We start from the raw sequence: 6868 nt of genomic DNA on the forward strand, positions 1-6868 counted from the left end.
TGAGTCCAAAAGAAGGGTGAGATGGATGTAAAGCATATTATTGATGCTTCAGAGCCTTAACTATAACCCAGGAGTCTTGCTTCCCCAGATGCCCTGTAACTCCTTTTGAAATTGGTTCCATTTATCTTTTTACTTGCTCACTTACTTGGAGAGACATCCCTCCCCTTCCCCTACTCCTTCTTCTCTGGTCTGGCACTGCCTGGAGGGGGCAGAGGCCTGCTGGGAGCAGGGCCCCAATGTCTCCTGTCAGTTCTTCCCTCGAGAAAAGCAGCAGGCCTCCAGGCAGCCTGTTTGGACCACTGCCAGCATAGCAGGAGGTGGCCATCAACACGTAGGCCTTGGGGGGCGGGGGTGTCTCCATTTCTTGGCAGAGTAGATGCTGTGATTTTTTTCAGAAGGCACATGTCTTTAGGTGCTACCTGGCAGGCGAAAGGGTTGAGGACCTAGGGCATCAGGACTCCGTTTACCAGATGGAGCTGAGCTAACAAGTGGGGCCAGGGACTAAATCAGTTGCTGCATAGACTTGGTTGTTCACTTGAGGATGTGAGGCAGACACAGCCCTGAAACCAGGCTAGGAGAGAGCGTCCACAATGAGGGAGGCAGAGGGCCCTCACAGGGTGAATGAGGGGTCACTGACTTGATGACACTTTGGGTGCAATCACATTCCCTTAGTGGGCATGGGGGTCCAGGACCTTCCTCACTGCTACTTAGGATGTCCCTAACGTTTGTTGCCCTTGTCCTCATGGTATTCTTCAAAGCTTTAAGCAAGCTGGGCTAAATCTTGACAAGAGTGAGGGTGAGGGGGCCAGACGTTCGATGGGTAGGAACTCCTGGGAGACCTTTACTGAAACATTTAAAAATCTCAGAGATATTTGGCCTTTTCTCTTACCAGCCATGTAAACTTTGAAGCTACTTAATCCCTTTTGTACCTCAGTTTCCCCATCTGAATGTGGAGATGAGATTCGTACCTGCTTCACAGAGTTGTTAAGTCATCTAGATGAGATACTCTACGTAAGAGTTTAGAATCGTGCTTGGTGCTTTGTAAGATCTTAATAAAAGTTTAACTTTTATTACTTTTATTAACTTTTATTACTATTGGCGTGTGTGTGTGTGTGTGTGTGTGTGTGTGTGGTCGTAATAGCAAGCATCAAAGTTGCCATAGTTGGTGCATGAAGAGCAAAGTCTTAATGTTTTGGATAGACAGCATGGAAAGAGGGAAATTGGCCCCTTGCTCTGGGATCCTCCAACCTGGTGGGAAAAGGAAGTTGAAGTTATTACACTTAAGGAAAATGTCCCCAAAACAATAAGCTCACACAGAAGCACAATCCTAGCTCCCTCTCATTATTAAACTGTGGGTCTGGCTTGTCGATCACCAAGTCCTGATGGGCTCTCACAGGATGTAGAGCTAAAGACCTTGTCCATTCATTCATCAGTTCATTCATTAACTGAACAAATATTTATTGAGTGTCTACTATGTTCCAGACACTAAGAAAGGGCACTGGCCAAACCAGCAAAAATCCTTGCCCTCAAAGAATTTAGATTCTAGTTGGAAGAAAGACAGTAAGCGCACACACGGTTACATACTGGGCGATCGTACGGTAAGGATATGAAATGAGGCAGGGTGAAGGGAGAAATATTACTTGAGGATGGGATGGTCTGGGAAAGCCTTTCCGTAAGGGGAGATATCTGAATAGAGATGGGAACGAGCAGAGGGAGGGCCTTCAAGCAGAGGAAATAGGACATATGAAGGCCCTGGTGCACGAAGACATGTACCTGGTGATGAAGACAATGATGGCAGACACAGGTGGGGGGCAGAGAGTCAATGGGGCAAGGGGTTTAGATTGTGTTCTGGGTGTTATCAGAAGACACTGGCTTGGGGAGGGGAGACTGGCATGAGATGACTAACAATTTGGAAAGACCACGGTGACTGCTATATAGAGAATAGATTATAGAGGGTCCAAGAGGCAAAGCAAGAGCCAGTAGGGACTCTGTTACAGTAATCTGGGTGACAGCTCCAGGAGGATCGGAGTGGGGGGGAGAGGTGAGAAGGGTGCTAGCGTTAACTGGACTGCCTTCTGCAGTGCAGGAGAGAGAGACAGAGAGAGAGAGAAGAAGCAAGGAGGACTGCGGGGTTTTGCTCTGTGCAACTGGAAGAATGAAATTGTCCTGAGCAGAGACGGGGGAGACCGGGAGAGAACACACGTGACAGGGAAGCCTAGATTCCTGCCCTGAACTGCTCTGGTTCGTTTGGAGATGCCGACCAGACACCGCAGTGGAGACCGTTGGATACATGAGTCTGCGTCTCAAGGAGGTCAGGGGGTGGGGACATGGATTTGGGAGTAGCGCAGACATAGAATTAGGTGAAATCGTTGAAATAGCCACTTCGTAGATGAAAAGATTGAATATCAGATGTTTCTTATGATTCAACCAATATTTAAGTCTAAGTGACAGCGATGACAAAGAGAGTTAGTGTGATAGAGAAGAGGTTCAAGGACTGAACTCAGGCTTACTCCATCTATTAGGCATTAGGAAGAAGAGGAAGACCCAGCAAAGGAGTATCCTGGGATGTAGGAAGAACGCCAGGAGCTTGCGATCCCTGGAAACCAAATAAAGAATGTGCTTCAAGGTTAGTCTGAGTGTATACTGTGTCAGAGGCTGCCCAGGGATCAGGGGAAAGCTTAGAGGGGATCACGAGACATTGGCCCCTGGGTCACCCAGGGAAAGTGCCTGACGTTGAGGAACTGTCAGGCCAACTTCATGAGCCCAGCAGTTTCTTGGTGCCTGCATGCAACTTTGATGCTTCAACTTTGGAGGGTGACCATTCATTAGGAGCACTACAAACCTATGGGGAAGCCGCTCCTCCTTGAGGGACGCTGAGTACTAATGTCTTATTTTTCCCAATTGCTTTCCCAAATTAAAACAAATGGAATTCTCCATCGGCAGCAACCTCTCCCCGGCTCTTGGCTTTGAGTGATCTGGCTAACCTCCTCTCCCGCATGCCCTTGTCTTGTCCAAAGCCACATGTCCCCAGCAGTATCCATGTATACATTTTCTGTTCTTGGTAATTTCACCTCCTAGGAGAGGAATGAGATCTGAATGGCCCCAGGAACTGTGGCCTCACCTGCCTGCAGCCCTGGGGGGATGAGCTGGGGAAGGAGTGGCTGGGAAGGGTGGGGAAGGGCAAGATGTCTACCCAGGGTATCGAGGCGCCTGTGGTTGGGTAAGTTGTTTGGGTGTGTGAGGGAAGGAGAGTATAGATACAGGAAGAGGGAGGGAAAATCAAGACTGAAACATGGAGGTAGTCTTGAATGTTTTTATGTAACAGGCAGCAGATTTCCAGGCAAATATGTGATTTTACCAGTTACTGGCAACAGTTAGCACAAACAAGGAACGTTACGGTGGTGCTGGGCTTTGAGTAAAAGATTAACAGTCAGTGTTTTCTCTGCAGTGTCTGTTTCCTTCTGGACTTCCTTAGGGGAAAGGAGGGCTGGAACTGACGTGCCTGCTTCCCTCACCCGCAGGGGGATCTCCCCCGGGCCACTTTGTGTCGTTCGTGCATTCGTCGGTCACTCCTCAGGCATGGATGGAGCCCAATGCTTGCCCAGCACTGAGTTGGATTGCATGCGAGTCAGAGGTAAAAAAAAAAAAAAAAAAAAAAAAAAAAAAGGCACAGGGAGCATGTGACAGCGACAAATGAAAGTCATGAAGGACAGCTGATCAAGGACTAAGGAGGGAAGATTAAACCGGGAGCTTTCTAGAGATAAAGAATAGGACTGGCCTATGTTCCCTGTTTCTGCAGGCTGGTTCCCCACTGTGGGCTGTGCCCGTGGGGGATGTCAGGGGCTTGGGTCAGAGAGGAAGCCTAGAGATGAATCTGTTGGGCCCGAAGGGGAACATCGGAGACAGAAATACTTGCTCCATACTGGGTGTTGTATGTAAGCGATGAACCACGGGAATCTACCCACCCAAAAACAAAAACACACTTTACACACTGTATGTTAGCCAATTTGACAATAGATTTAAAAAAGAAAAAAGAAATACTTGCTCAAGGGGAGAGGATGGGGGCGGGGTCAGGGTCTGCCAATTCCCACTGTGCAGTTAGCTGACCGCATGGCTTAAACATGAGGCAGCTCGCTGGAGGAGTTTGCTCTCACCCCGAAATGCACTGTGGGATTGCAGTTTCTCCACGAAGGGCCAAAGCATGACTCCCCTCACTTTGTCCTTGAGGGACACCTGCTCCCGCGCAACTAGATGTGGAAATGTTAAAGTTCCCCTCTCGGAACACATTCCCCACGATGCCAGAATGCACCCAAGAGTGTCTGTGGGCCTTCCCTAATCAGAACTTTGGTTTCCTGTGTCTATTTGGCAACAATCGAGTAGGAGAGAGAGGTGGCCTGGGTGAAATGACAAACTTCTAGGAGGCTCTCTAAGTCCGGGCCACCAACCCTAGACATTAGCAGTTACTTCGTACTTCACTGGGAGCCTCTGCTGAATTCTAAAGGGAGGAGAGAGAGAGAGACAGAGAGACAGAGAGAGAATGAGAGAGGTCCCATCACAGATCGTCTGTAGGCCGTCTCCAGAGCATAATTTTTGTTTTACTTTCTTCTGATATTTGCCCTTCCTTTCCCCCAGGGAGACCAGGGAAACAGTCCTAAGGCCGCCTCAGGGCAGGCTTTTTCCAGGAAGAGGCCAGAGTCTCCCTCCACCCAGCCAGGAGACCTGTTGGAGGCTGGCTTGGGTTTGGACACGATTGCCCAAGCGCTGGGAGGGTAGACGAGTCAGAAAGAAACTGGGCATGGGCTCTAACATCCTTGTCTACATCACTGCTGTCTGCTAATGATTTTTGTTTGTTTGTTTTGTACCGATCACATCAACTTAAAGCCAGTTCTCAAGAAGCCCCCCTTGGCATACCCACCAACTGTGTCCCTTTCCTCCTGTTAGTCAGTGGCTGCTAATTAGAGAACAGACCGTTGCTTATCTACCAACACCCCCACCCCAAGGCAGCTAAATGAGTCACTCTTATTAAAAAATGACTTGTTTATCAAATCCTATTTGTGTCTCTTTCATATCCCAATTTTTTTTTTTTATAGATTTAATGACTCTGAATGATAAGGTATTAGCAATAGGAACTTATCCCTAACACAGGGCTGGGCTGTATTTCGGTGTGGAGACAACAACAGCAATAATGCCAATAATTCCTAACCTTACTGAGCATTTTCTCCTTGCTAGGCACTACGTGCAGCACCTCACCTGCGTTATGTCATTGAATTGTCACAAAAATCCCTTGGAGGTAAATATTATTATCTTCATTTGCATTTAAGGAAACTAACAGTCGAGAAACTTGAAGTCAAACCCTGGCTGCTGAGGTCGCACAGGTGGTATTTCAGAGGCGTCTGTTGCCCATCCTACTTTCTCTTAGTCCAGTACCTCTCACGATGTGGTCTTTGAACCACCGAAATCAGAAAATCGTGGGACTTTCTAACCTTCAGATCCCTGGACTCTCTCTTAGACTCAGGGGATGGAAATCCCTGGGAAGTGGTCCTGGAACCTGCATTGTAAACCACATTTTGGACCTTGGGGAGGGAGTGTGTGGTTAACCCTAGGAACAGAACCGGCCCCTCCGTGTGGAGGCTGACCTGTGTTTTAGTCATCGACTGAGTTCACGCTCTTTACTTAATCTCTCTTGGCTTCCATTTCCTCATTTGTAAACCAGGGTCTCCTGGTGGTTGTGAGGCTCGAAGATGATGTGCAGAAAGTAGAATAAAATGTTAGACGTAGAAAGCTCCGTGCAAATGCATGGGGGTATTAATCGTGGGCTTGCCTGGGGACCGGGGGCAGGGGGGCAACCAGGGTACTGTGCACAGTGCTGGGCGCTTTGTGTGGAGATGGGGAAGGGAGAGCAGAGAACCTCCGGGAGCAGGATACCTTGGGGGTCTGTCCAGCCTTCTTAGGAGGAGCCACGTCCACCCCAACTCAAAGGAGATCACTCCTTTTCTTTCAAGGGGGGGGCCCACTTTCTCTCTGGCCCCGGCCCTCACTTACCAAGCTATTTCACATGGGACCGAAGTGTGCTTTCTGCCTCAATTTCCCCAACTGTTCAGGGAAGAAAAAAGCACCCGCTCCCCCATGGCCACGCTCGCTGTCGGTTGCTGTTTCCTTAGGCCAGAATTACTCAACATTCTCTGTGTGCCAGGGTCATGATCGTTCGTTTAACTCACACAACAGGGTTACGACGTCTGTAGTTCAGTCAGACCCATTTTATAGACGAGGGGACAGACTCGGGGAGTTGAAGTGATGTGCCCAAGCCAGTAAGTGATGGAACTTCGAGACTCGAGTTCTTCCCCTCCACACCACACCCCTGGGAGAGGGCTTGGGGAAGGGCTGGGACTGAGAGTGCGCTAAGCTTTGAGCTGCTCTGAGGCTTCTGAAGGAACATCCATGTTTGAAAGCAAAATCCTTTCCCTGCCCCTCTCCACTGCGGCCTAAGTCATTCAATTAGGGAGTGAAATAATTGGCAGTGGAGAACGCCTCTAGCAGTGGTAATTACCTCCAGCGCCTTGTTGGAATAGTCAAGCTACATTTCAGTTTATGCTGTAAAACCTTAATTATAATATAAACAGCTGCCCTTCAGCCCTCCGGGGGAGCCTTTCCCCCCCGCCTCCCTTCTCTGGCCTCGGAATGGTGCCTGTCTCATGAGTGGTCAGGGAGGTCCAGGAGTGGGAAGGGGCTTTCGGGAGGAGGGGAGCTAACCCTTGTGTGTGCGCAACGGGGTTTGAAAGGCTAAGCTACGGGGAGTCCCTGTCAGGGCCCCATCTTCAAACGAGGAAGCCAGAGAACAGCGTTCCCGTCTCTACACCACTCACTGAGA

General features: G+C 49.2%; 1 long non-coding RNA gene across 1 annotated transcript; it reads left to right on the plus strand.

Annotated features, from left to right (window-relative positions):
- The first annotated feature begins 2332 nt into the window (after window positions 1-2332).
- On the plus strand, window positions 2333-6454 carry LOC109497058. The gene is made up of 3 exons (XR_002739247.2): window positions 2333-2626; window positions 3449-3634; window positions 5230-6454. It is a non-coding gene; the product is annotated as an uncharacterized LOC109497058 (long non-coding RNA).
- Window positions 6455-6868: the final 414 nt, after the last annotated feature.

Source organism: Felis catus, chromosome F1, assembly GCF_018350175.1.
Source record: "Felis catus isolate Fca126 chromosome F1, F.catus_Fca126_mat1.0, whole genome shotgun sequence".
Lineage (NCBI taxonomy): Eukaryota > Metazoa > Chordata > Mammalia > Carnivora > Felidae > Felis > Felis catus.